This window comes from Bombina bombina, chromosome 3, assembly GCF_027579735.1.
Source record: "Bombina bombina isolate aBomBom1 chromosome 3, aBomBom1.pri, whole genome shotgun sequence".
In the NCBI taxonomy this organism is placed as follows: domain Eukaryota; kingdom Metazoa; phylum Chordata; class Amphibia; order Anura; family Bombinatoridae; genus Bombina; species Bombina bombina.
In genome coordinates this window covers 289,615,520-289,628,491 of record NC_069501.1, presented here as the reverse complement: position 1 = coordinate 289,628,491, position 12,972 = coordinate 289,615,520, and positions in this window count along the sequence as shown.

Genomic DNA, 12,972 nt, shown 5'->3' with positions numbered 1-12,972 from the left:
GCCTTTCAAGGCTAAGAACAAATCTAATTTTCGTTCCTTTCGCAATTTCAGGAACGGACCCAATCCTAACTCTGCGGCCTCCAGACAAGAAGGCAACTCTTCCCAGCCTAAGCCAGCATGGAAACCATTGCAAGGCTGGAACAAGGGTAAACAGGCAAAGAAGCCTGCTGCTGCTACCAAGACAGCATGAAGGGGTAGCCCCCGATCCGGGACCGGATCTAGTAGGGGGCAGATTTTCTCTCTTCGCTCAGGCTTGGGCAAGAGACGTTCCGGATCCCTGGGCACTAGAAATAGTCTCTCAGGGGTATCTTCTAGAGTTCAAGGAACTTCCTCCAAGGGGAAGGTTCCACATGTCTAGCTTATCTTCAGACTAGATAAAGAGACAGGCATTCTTACATTGCGTAGGAGACCTATTAAAAATGGGAGTGATAAACCCAGTTCCAACAGCGGAACAAGGTCTGGGGTTTTACTAGGGGAAGAGAATATCCCACAAGTAAGGATGAAGCCGTGGACAGGACACACCAATGTTGGAGAAACATTAAACATTATAATACATTATATTACCATATAATACATCATAGTATACAATACTTCAGTCTAACTGAAGAAAAAACATTAGATCTTTTTTTTAAATTAAATTGCCAAGGCAGGTCTCCTGAGTAGAAGAGACGCCACTCTGTTAACCTACTCTTAAGAAATTAAGGCTAAGGCGGAGAATCGTGACCCGCCAACAAGTAATGCGCTGCATATTCGGATCGTGCAAATTAAGACTATTAGAGAAAGGCAAGCAATTGTAATACCGCCATCACCAATTAAAACAGAGACCTCCGCAGGATAATAAAACCGGAGAAGAGGTCACGTGTCCTGCTAAGTCAAACCAAGCCCAGAGAGAAAGCACGCATTTCTCTGTCCCGCCATGAATTGAAATGGTGTATCTAGCACAGATACTAGAGGATAGAATAAGAAACGATTACAAGCACTATAACCCCTTCCTGTCCCAAAGAGATAGACGATTGCATAGCCTTTTTATTTTAAACGTAGCTTTTGAAATAATGGGGTGTCTTGGAATAGGCTCCTTAGCGTGAAAAGCACTATGAACAACTCAGCATCTAAAGTTCTTTAAAACACTTTAACACTGATGGTCTTGCAGTCTCAAAGTCACAAGATCAGTGCCTGCTCCCTGCCATAAAGCATCCTTTATAAAAGATTATTGTCCCAATAAAGTGCATTTTTAGAGATATTAACCTCTTCAGTGCCAGCCTCCTCCCTAGAGACAAAAAGGCACTTGCCTGCACATCCAGCTGTTCAGCAGGACGACAGTACACCCGGCATAAGAGGAAGCCACTCCTCACAGAGACCTGTGGAAAAAACAAAAAAGGACAGAGTAAGCCTACTCTGGTATTCTGACATAGGGCAGCAATCTGTTAGGAAAACGCAGTGAAGCCCACCTCACAAGTCCTCAATTCAGGGTTTGCAATAGTGGCGCACAGAGCGCTTTGGCTAAAATCCTGGTCGGCGGATGTGTCGTCCAAGAATAAATTGCTTAATATTCCTTTCAAGGGTAAGACCCTTTTCGGGCCGGAATTGAAAGAGATTATTTCAGACATTACTGGTGGAATGGACATGCCCTCCCACAGGATAGGCCTTTCAAGGCTAAGAACAAATCTAATTTTCGTTCCTTTCGCAATTTCAGGAACGGACCCAATCCTAACTCTGCGGCCTCCAGACAAGAAGGCAACTCTTCCCAGCCTAAGCCAGCATGGAAACCATTGCAAGGCTGGAACAAGGGTAAACAGGCAAAGAAGCCTGCTGCTGCTACCAAGACAGCATGAAGGGGTAGCCCCCGATCCGGGACCGGATCTAGTAGGGGGCAGATTTTCTCTCTTCGCTCAGGCTTGGGCAAGAGACGTTCCGGATCCCTGGGCACTAGAAATAGTCTCTCAGGGGTATCTTCTAGAGTTCAAGGAACTTCCTCCAAGGGGAAGGTTCCACATGTCTAGCTTATCTTCAGACTAGATAAAGAGACAGGCATTCTTACATTGCGTAGGAGACCTATTAAAAATGGGAGTGATAAACCCAGTTCCAACAGCGGAACAAGGTCTGGGGTTTTACTAGGGGAAGAGAATATCCCACAAGTAAGGATGAAGCCGTGGACAGGACACACCAATGTTGGAGAAACATTAAACATTATAATACATTATATTACCATATAATACATCATAGTATACAATACTTCAGTCTAACTGAAGAAAAAACATTAGATCTTTTTTTTTAAATTAAATTGCCAAGGCAGGTCTCCTGAGTAGAAGAGACGCCACTCTGTTAACCTACTCTTAAGAAATTAAGGCTAAGGCGGAGAATCGTGACCCGCCAACAAGTAATGCGCTGCATATTCGGATCGTGCAAATTAAGACTATTAGAGAAAGGCAAGCAATTGTAATACCGCCATCACCAATTAAAACAGAGACCTCCGCAGGATAATAAAACCGGAGAAGAGGTCACGTGTCCTGCTAAGTCAAACCAAGCCCAGAGAGAAAGCACGCATTTCTCTGTCCCGCCATGAATTGAAATGGTGTATCTAGCACAGATACTAGAGGATAGAATAAGAAACGATTACAAGCACTATAACCCCTTCCTGTCCCAAAGAGATAGACGATTGCATAGCCTTTTTATTTTAAACGTAGCTTTTGAAATAATGGGGTGTCTTGGAATAGGCTCCTTAGCGTGAAAAGCACTATGAACAACTCAGCATCTAAAGTTCTTTAAAACACTTTAACACTGATGGTCTTGCAGTCTCAAAGTAACAAGATCAGTGCCTGCTCCCTGCCATAAAGCATCCTTTATAAAAGATTATTGTCCCAATAAAGTGCATTTTTAGAGATATTAACCTCTTCAGTGCCAGCCTCCTCCCTAGAGACAAAAAGGCACTTGCCTGCACATCCAGCTGTTCAGCAGGACGACAGTACACCCGGCATAAGAGGAAGCCACTCCTCACAGAGACCTGTGGGAAAAAAAAAAAAGGACAGAGTAGGCCTACTCTGGTATTCTGACATAGGGCAGCAATCTGTTAGGAAAACGCAGTGAAGCCCACCTCACAAGTCCTCAATTGCTTAAAAGCTACCACAACCTTCCTGAAGAGACTAACGTGGAGTACAGCTATACCCAATTGAGATGGAAGATTAGAGCAATCCTGCCCTGGGCTTCAAAACAAAAACAAAAAAAAGAAATCTTGATAGAAGAATCTTAAATCAGGACACCCAATTACTTCACCTCCTCCTTGCACTAGAGGCAAAGAGAATGACTGGGGGTTTGTGGGAAGGGAAGTGATACTTAACAGCTTTGCTGTGGTGCTCTTTGCCTCCGCCTGCTGGCCAGGAGTGATATTCCCAACAGTAATAATGATGATCCGTGGACTCACCGTGGCATTGGAAAGTTAGATTTTTTTTTACAAACAATATATGTAGACATTTTCTCCACCAGAGGCTGTAATACTTTGTTTAAAATTATAGCAAAGATACATAACATTTTTGTTAAAAAATAAAACTATCCTAATAAAAAAAACTCATTCTTGCATGTTGTTATAATCTGAATATTTACAACCAGGATGAATGTTTTATTTTTTAGAAATATAACTTTTCTTATTAGTTTTAGCAAACACCAGCTAGTCGGTGTGGTGTGGGACTTGCAACACAGGTGTGTTACACAAGTGGTAACTGAAGTTCCAGGATAAAGGTACAAAGTTGTGTCATGTGGAAAGTGGATTTGCCCAAAATACTAAGGGACACGTGTTCACGATTCAGAGACAAATACCCTGGTATGATGTGTATTATAGATGCCTGGCAAGTTTACCTTGGCTTTCACAATGAGGTTCATTTTGTGAGTATTTTTCTTTATAAATTGTTTGGTTTAATTTTTAAGTGAGTGCTGCTACACTTGAATCCGTTTTGCCTTTTGCACTATACTTTTCACTTACATTTCTACATTTTTGAGCCACTCCAGTAGTCGAATAATAAAGCTTGCTGAAGGAATAAATCGATGTGTTGCACTTAAAAACTAAAGAATGGAGGAGGATCAACTGTAAATTAACTGGTAATGGATTTCTCTCATATATAAAGAAATGATACAGTTTTAACAAGTATTGTACAGTTCTTATCAATTGAATATATTAAATATTTTAACATTTTATACTGTTTTTAGCAATTAAAATGTAGATATGGTTCATATCGATCTACAGTTTACTTTTCGGAGTTTATTAAAATGCAGTTTACTGAATATCCACATGATGGAGAACTTGTGTAAAAGCTTATTTTTGGCGACATCTGAGCTAAGCTGTGAACAGTGATCATGTTTGTTCCAACATAGGCACACATGACTATGGTTCTATCTTTGTTTGGACCCTTTAAAGGGATAGTAAAACACCAAATATTTTATTATTTAAAAACCCTTTCCGGTACTTTAAATATTTCATTTGTGCGGCCGGTGGGTCTGATTTAATTTCCGTGGCAATTTTTTTGAATTACACAGCTAAATAGCAAGTCAACGCTTGATGTCGCTATTCAACTGTGAAATGCATAACCAACACTGTTATAGAAATATACTTTTTACCTATGTAATTACCTTGTATCTAAGCTTTTGCTGACTGCCTTCTTATCTCAGACCTTTTGACAGACTTGCATTTCAGGCAATTAGTGCTGACTCTTATGTGAGCACAATGTTATCTATATGAAACACATGAACTAATGCCTTCTAGCTGTGAAAAACTGTTGAATGCATTCAGATGAGAGGCAGCCTTCAAGGGCTTAGAAATTAGCATGTGAGCCTACCTAGGTTTAGCTTTTGTGGCTGAAAACAAAACAATAGAGGTCCAAGAAGAATTTTAAAATGTTAAGCCAGGCAAAAAGCGCAAGCAGTCAGAAACACAAACCTCAACACCAACTCAAATTGCAAAATGTAATTTTAAGCATTATCTCAAGTCATTTTCATAAACTATGTCAAAGAACAAGGTTCAGAAACACTTTCCATTTGTAAACTACGTCTCGTAAGAAATTACGGCATTATTATCAAGAATGAGAACAGTGACTTGTGTATATAACTTAAAGGGACATGAAACCCACATTTTTTCTCTCATGATTCAGATAGAAAATACAATTTTAAACAACTTTCTAATTTACTTCTATTATATAATATGTTTCATTCTCTTGGTATCATTTGTTGAAGAGGCAGCAATGCACAAATGGTTTCTAAGTGAACTCATGGGTGAGCCAATAAATTCAGCCACAAACAACAGCTAGAACCTAGGTTCTCTGCTACTCTTGAGCTTGCCTAGATAAACCTTTCAGCAAAGGATAACAAGAGAAGGAAGCAAATTAAATAATAGAAGTAAATTGGAAAGTTGTTTAAAATTGTATTCTCTATCTGGATGATGAAAGAAAAAATTTGTATTTCATGTCCCCTTAAGGTAAATTCCAGCACTTGCTTACATGGTAGGACTATTTAGCTTCCTTATTTTTCTCTACCACCTTACCAAAAAGGCCAGCAAGCCAGCACCATTTTAACATACTTTGCTCAAGTAATCTCATTTCATCAGTTACATATTTGTTAAGCCCTTAAAGGGTCACTAAACCCAATATTTTTCTTTCATGATTCAGGTAGAGAATACCATTTTAAAAAAAACTCATTATTTGGATATCCTTTGTTGAAGAAATAGCAATGCACATGGGTGAGCCAGACAAAGCATATATGTGCAGCCACCAATCAGCAGCTGCTGAGCATATCTAGATATGCTTTTAAGCAAAGGATATAAAAAGAATGAAGCAAGTTAGATAATAGAAGTAAATTACAAAGTTGTTTAAAATAGCATGCGCTTTCTAAATCATGAAAAAGAAAAAAACACAATTTATGCTTACCTGATACATTTATTTCTCTAGTGGTGTATCCAGTCCACGGATCATCCATTACTTATGGGATATTCTCGCAAGAGGACCCACAGCAAAGCTGTTATATAGCTCCTCCCCTCACTACCATATCCAGTCATTCGACCGAAAACAAGCAGAGAAAAGGAGAAACCATAGGGTGCAGTGGTGACTGTAGTTTAAATTTAAAAATAACCTGCCTTAAAATGACAGGGCGGGCCGTGGACTGGATACACCACTAGAGAAATAAATTTATCAGGTAAGCATAAATTGTGTTTTCCCTAGTAAGGTGTATCCAGTCCACGGATCATCCATTACTTATGGGATACCAATACCAAAGCTAAAGTACACGGATGAAGGGAGGGACAAGGCAGGAACTTAAACGGAAGGTACCACTGCCTGTAAAACCTTTCTCCCAAAAATAGCCTCCGAAGAAGCAAAAGTATCAAATTTGTAGAATTTGGAAAAAGTATGAAGCGAAGACCAAGTCGCCGCCTTGCAAATCTGTTCAACAGAAGCCTCATTTTTAAAGGCCCAAGTGGAAGCCACAGCTCTAGTAGAATGAGCTGTAATCCTTTCAGGGGGCTGCTGTCCAGCAGTCTCATAGGCTAAGCGTATTATGCTTCTTAGCCAAAAAGAAAGAGAGGTTGCCGAAGCCTTTTGACCTCTCCTCTGTCCAGAGTAAACAACAAAGCAGATGTTTGTCGAAAATCTTTAGTAGCTTGTAAGTAAAACTTTAAAGCACGAACCACGTCCAGATTGTGTAATAGACGTTCCTTCTTTGAAGAAGGATTGGGACACAAGGATGGAACAACAATCTCTTGATTGATATTCTTGTTAGATGCCACCTTAGGTAAAAACCCAGGCTTGGTACGTAGAACTACCTTATCAGAATGAAAGATCAGATAAGGAGAATCACATTGTAAGGCAGATAGCTCAGATACTCTACGAGCCGAGGAAATAGCTACCAAAAAAACATAATTTATGCTTACCTGATAAATTCCTTTCTTCTGTAGTGTGATCAGTCCACGGGTCATCATTACTTCTGGGATATTACTCCTCCCCAACAGGAAGTGCAAGAGGATTCACCCAGCAGAGCTGCATATAGCTCCTCCCCTCTACGTCACTCCCAGTCATTCGACCAAGGACCAACGAGAAAGGAAAAGCCAAGGGTGAAGTGGTGACTGGAGTATAAATTAAAAAATATTTACCTGCCTTAAAAATAGGGCGGGCCGTGGACTGATCACACTACAGAAGAAAGGAATTTATCAGGTAAGCATAAAACAGAATTTATGTTTACCTGATAAATTACTTTCTCCAACGGTGTGTCCGGTCCACGGCGTCATCCTTACTTGTGGGATATTCTCTTCCCCAACAGGAAATGGCAAAGAGCCCAGCAAAGCTGGTCACATGATCCCTCCTAGGCTCCGCCTACCCCAGTCATTCGACCGACGTTAAGGAGGAATATTTGCATAGGAGAAACCATATGATACCGTGGTGACTGTAGTTAAAGAAAATAAATTATCAGACCTGATTAAAAAACCAGGGCGGGCCGTGGACCGGACACACCGTTGGAGAAAGTAATTTATCAGGTAAACATAAATTCTGTTTTCTCCATCATAGGTGTGTCCGGTCCACGGCGTCATCCTTACTTGTGGGAACCAATACCAAAGCTTTAGGACACGGATGAAGGGAGGGAGCAAATCAGGTCACCTAAATGGAAGGCACCACGGCTTGCAAAACCTTTCTCCCAAAAACAGCCTCAGAAGAAGCAAAAGTATCAAACTTGTAAAATTTGGTAAAAGTGTGCAGTGAAGACCAAGTCGCTGCCCTACATATCTGATCAACAGAAGCCTCGTTCTTGAAGGCCCATGTGGAAGCCACAGCCCTAGTGGAATGAGCTGTGATTCTTTCAGGAGGCTGCCGTCCGGCAGTCTCGTAAGCCAATCTGATGATGCTTTTAATCCAAAAAGAGAGAGAGGTAGAAGTTGCTTTTTGACCTCTCCTTTTACCAGAATAAACAACAAACAAGGAAGATGTTTGTCTAAAATCCTTTGTAGCATCTAAATAGAATTTTAGAGCGCGAACAACATCCAAATTGTGCAACAAACGTTCCTTCTTCGAAACTGGTTTCGGACACAAAGAAGGCACGACTATCTCCTGGTTAATGTTTTTGTTAGAAACAACTTTTGGAAGAAAACCAGGTTTAGTACGTAAAACCACCTTATCTGCATGGAACACCAGATAAGGAGGAGAACACTGCAGAGCAGATAATTCTGAAACTCTTCTAGCAGAAGAAATTGCAACCAAAAACAAAACTTTCCAAGATAATAACTTAATATCAACGGAATGTAAGGGTTCAAACGGAACCCCCTGAAGAACTGAAAGAACTAAGTTGAGACTCCAAGGAGGAGTCAAAGGTTTGTAAACAGGCTTGATTCTAACCAGAGCCTGAACAAAGGCTTGAACATCTGGCACAGCTGCCAGTTTTTTGTGAAGTAACACAGACAAGGCAGAAAACAGAATTTATGTTTACCTGATAAATTACTTTCTCCAACGGTGTGTCCGGTCCACGGCGTCATCCTTACTTGTGGGATATTCTCTTCCCCAACAGGAAATGGCAAAGAGCCCAGCAAAGCTGGTCACATGATCCCTCCTAGGCTCCGCCTACCCCAGTCATTCGACCGACGTTAAGGAGGAATATTTGCATAGGAGAAACCATATGTTACCGTGGTGACTGTAGTTAAAGAAAATAAATTATCAGACCTGATTAAAAAAACCAGGGCGGGCCGTGGACCGGACACACCGTTGGAGAAAGTAATTTATCAGGTAAACATAAATTCTGTTTTCTCCAACATAGGTGTGTCCGGTCCACGGCGTCATCCTTACTTGTGGGAACCAATACCAAAGCTTTAGGACACGGATGAAGGGAGGGAGCAAATCAGGTCACCTAAATGGAAGGCACCACGGCTTGCAAAACCTCTCTCCCAAAAATAGCCTCAGAAGAAGCAAAAGTATCAAATTTGTAAAATTTAGAAAAAGTGTGCAGTGAAGACCAAGTCGCTGCCTTACATATCTGATCAACAGAAGCCTCGTTCTTGAAGGCCCATGTGGAAGCCACAGCCCTAGTGGAGTGAGCTGTGATTCTTTCAGGAGGCTGCCGTCCGGCAGTCTCATAAGCCAATCGGATAATGCTTTTAATCCAGAAGGAGAGAGAGGTAGAAGTTGCTTTTTGACCTCTCCGTTTACCAGAATAAACAACAAACAAAGACAAGTTTGTCTGAAATCCTTAGTAGCTGCTAAGTAAAATTTGAGAGCACGAACTACATCCAAGTTGTGCAACAAACGTTCCTTCTTTGAAACTGGATTAGGACACAAAGAAGGCACAACTATCTCCTGGTTAATGTTTTTGTTAGAAACAACTTTTGGAAGAAAACCAGGTTTAGTACGCAAAACCACCTTATCTGCATGGAACACCAGATAAGGAGAAGAACACTGCAGAGCAGATAATTCTGAAACTCTTCTAGCAGAAGAAATTTCAACCAAAAACAAAACTTTCCAAGATAATAACTTAATATCAACGGAATGTAAGGGTTCAAACGGAACCCCCTGAAGAACTGAAAGAACTAGGTTGAGACTCCAAGGAGGAGTCAAAATTTTGTAAACAGGCTTGATTCTAACCAGAGCCTGAACAAAGGCTAGAACATCTGGCACAGCTGCCAGCTTTTTGTGAAGTAACACAGACAAGGCAGACATCTGTCCCATCAAGGAACTTGCAGATAATCCTTTTTCCAATCCTTCTCGAAGGAAGGATAGACTCTTAGGAATCTTAACCTTGTCCCAAGGGAATCCTGCAGATTCACACCAACAGATATACCAAATTATGTGGTAATTTTTCTGGTTACAGGCTTTCAGGCCTGAACAAGAGTATTAATAACAGAATCTGAGAACCCTCGCTTTGATAAGATCAAGCGTTCAATCTCCAAGCAGTCAGCTGGAGTGGGTCGAACGGACCTAGAACAAGAAGGTCTCTCAAAGGTAGCTTCCATGGTGGAGCCGATGACATATTCACCAGATCTGCATACCAAGTCCTGCGTGGCCACGCAGGAGCTATCAAAACCACCGACGCCCTCTCCTGATTGATCCTGGCTACCAGCCTGGGGATGAGAGGAAACGGCGGGAACACATAAGCTAGTTTGAAGGTCCAAGGTGCTACTAGTGCATCCACTAGAGCCGCCTTGGGATCCCTGGATCTGTACCCGTAGTGAGGAACTCTGAAGTTCTGACGAGAGGCCATCAGATCCATGTCTGGAATGCCCCACGGTTGAGTGACTTGGGCAAAGATTTCCGGATGGAGTTCCCACTCCCCCGGATGCAATGTCTGACGACTCAGAAAATCCGCTTCCCAATTTTCCACTCCTGGGATGTGGATAGCAGACAGGTGGCAGGAGTGAGACTCCGCCCATAGAATGATTTTGGTCACTTCTTCCATCGCTAGGGAACTCCTTGTTCCCCCCTGATGGTTGATGTATGAACTTGGCCCTCGCTAGCTGAGGCCAAGCTTTGAGAGCATTGAATATCGCTCTCAGTTCCAGAATATTTATTGGTAGAAGAGATTCTACCCGAGACCAAAGACCCTGAGCTTTCAGGGATCCCCAGACCGCGCCCCAGCCCATCAGACTGGCGTCGGTCGTGACAATGACCCACTCTGGTCTGCGGAAGGTCATCCCTTGTGACAGGTTGTCCAGGGACAGCCACCAACGGAATGAGTCTCTGGTCCTCTGATTTACTTGTATCTTCGGAGACAAGTCTGAATAGTCCCCATACCACTGACTGAGCATGAACAGTTGTAATGGTCTTAGATGAATGCGCACAAAAGGAACTATGTCCATTGCCGCTACCATCAAACCTATCACTTCCATGCACTGCGCTATGGAAGGAAGAGGAACGGAATGAAGTATCCGACAAGAGTCTAGAAGTTTTGTTTTTCTGGCTTCTGTCAGAAAAATCCTCATTTCAAAGGAGTCTATTATAGTTCCCAAGAAGGGAACCCTCGTTGACGGAGATAGAGAACTCTTTTTCACGTTCACTTTCCATCCGTGAGATCTGAGAAAGGCCAGGACAATGTCCGTGTGAGCCTTTACTTGAGGAAGGGGCGACGCTCGAATCAGAATGTCGTCCAAGTAAGGTACTACAGCAATGCCCCTTGGTCTTAGCACCGCCAGAAGGGACCCTAGTACCTATGAGAAAATCCTAGGAGCAGTGGCTAATCCGAAAGAAAACGCCACGAACTGGAAATGCTTGTCCAGGAATGCAAACCTTAGGAACCGATGATGTTCCTTGTGGATAGGAATATGTAGATACGCATCCTTGAAATCCACCTTGGTCATGAATTGACCTTCCTGGATGGAAGGAAGAAGTGTTCGAATGGTTTCCATCTTGAACGATGGAACCTTGAGAACTTGTTCAAGATCTAGAGATCTAAGATTGGTCTGAACGTTCCCTCTTTTTTGGGAACTATGAACAGATTGGAGTAGAACCCCATCCCTTGTTCTCCTAATGGAACAGGATGAATCACTCCCATTTTTAGCAGGTCTTCTACCCAATGTAAGAATGCCTGTCTTCTTATGTGGTCTGAAGACACTGAGACCTGTAGGAACCTCCCCCTTGGAGGAAGCCCCTTGAACTCCAGAGAATAACCTTGGGAGACTATTTCTAGCGCCCAAGGATCCAGAACATCTCTTGCCCAAGCCTGAGCGAAGAGAGAGAGTCTGCCCCCCACCAGATCCGGTCCCGGATCGGGGGCCCGCATTTCATGCTGTCTTGGTAGCAGTGGCAGGTTTCCTGGCCTGCTTTCCTTTGTTCCAGCCTTGCATAGGTCTCCAGGCTGGATTGGCTTGAGAAGTATTACCTTCCTGCTTAGAGGACGTAGCCCTTGGGGCTGATCCGTTTCTGCGAAAGGGACGAAACTTAGGTTTATTTTTGGTCTTGAAAAGACCTATCCTGAGGAAGGGCGTGGCCCTTGCCCCCAGTGATATCAGAGATAATCTCTTTCAAGTCAGGGCCAAAGAGTGTTTTCCCCTTGAAAGGAATGTCAAGCAATTTGTTCTTGGAAGACGCATCCGCTGCCCAAGATTTTAACCAAAGCGCTCTGCGCCACAATAGCAAACCCAGAATTTTTTCGCCGCTAACCTAGCCAATTGCAAGGTGGCGTCTAGGGTGAAAGAATTAGCCAATTTAAGAGCACGAATTCTGTCCATAATCTCCTCATAAGAAGAAGAATTACTAATAATCGCCTTTCCTAGCTCATCAAACTAGAAACACGCGGCTGCAGTGACAGGGACAATGCATGCAATTGGTTGTAGAAGGGAACCTTGCTGAACAAACATCTTTAGCAGACCTTCTAATTTTTTATCCATAGGATCTTGGAAAGCACAACTATCTTCTATGGGTATAGTGGCGCGCTTGTGTAGAGTAGAAACCGCCCCCTCGACCTTGGGGACTGTCTGCCGTCAGTCCTTTCTGGGGTCGACTATAGGAAAACAATTTTATAAATATGGGGGGAGGTACTAAAGGTATACCGGGCCTGTCCCATTCTTTACTAACAATGTACGCCACCCGCTTGGATATAGGAAAAGCTTCGGGGGGCCCCGGGGCCTCTAAGAACTTTTCCATTTTACATAGTGGTTCTGGAATGACCAGATAATCACAATCATCCAAATTGGATAACACCTCCTTAAGCAGAGCGCGGAGATGTTCCAACTTAAATTTAAAAGTAATCACATCAGGTTCAGCTTGTTGAGAAATGTTTCCTGAATCTGAAATTTCTCCCTCAGACAAAACCTCCCTGGCCCCCTCAGACTGGTGTAGGGGCCCTTCAGAAACCATATCATCAGCGTTCTCATGCTCTACAGAATTTTCTAAAACAGAGCAGTCGCGCTTTCGCTGATAAGTGGGCATATTGGCTAAAATGTTTTTGATAGAATTATCCATTACAGCCGTTAAATGTTGCATAGTAAGGAGTATTGGCGCACTAGATGTACTAGGGGCCTCCTGTATG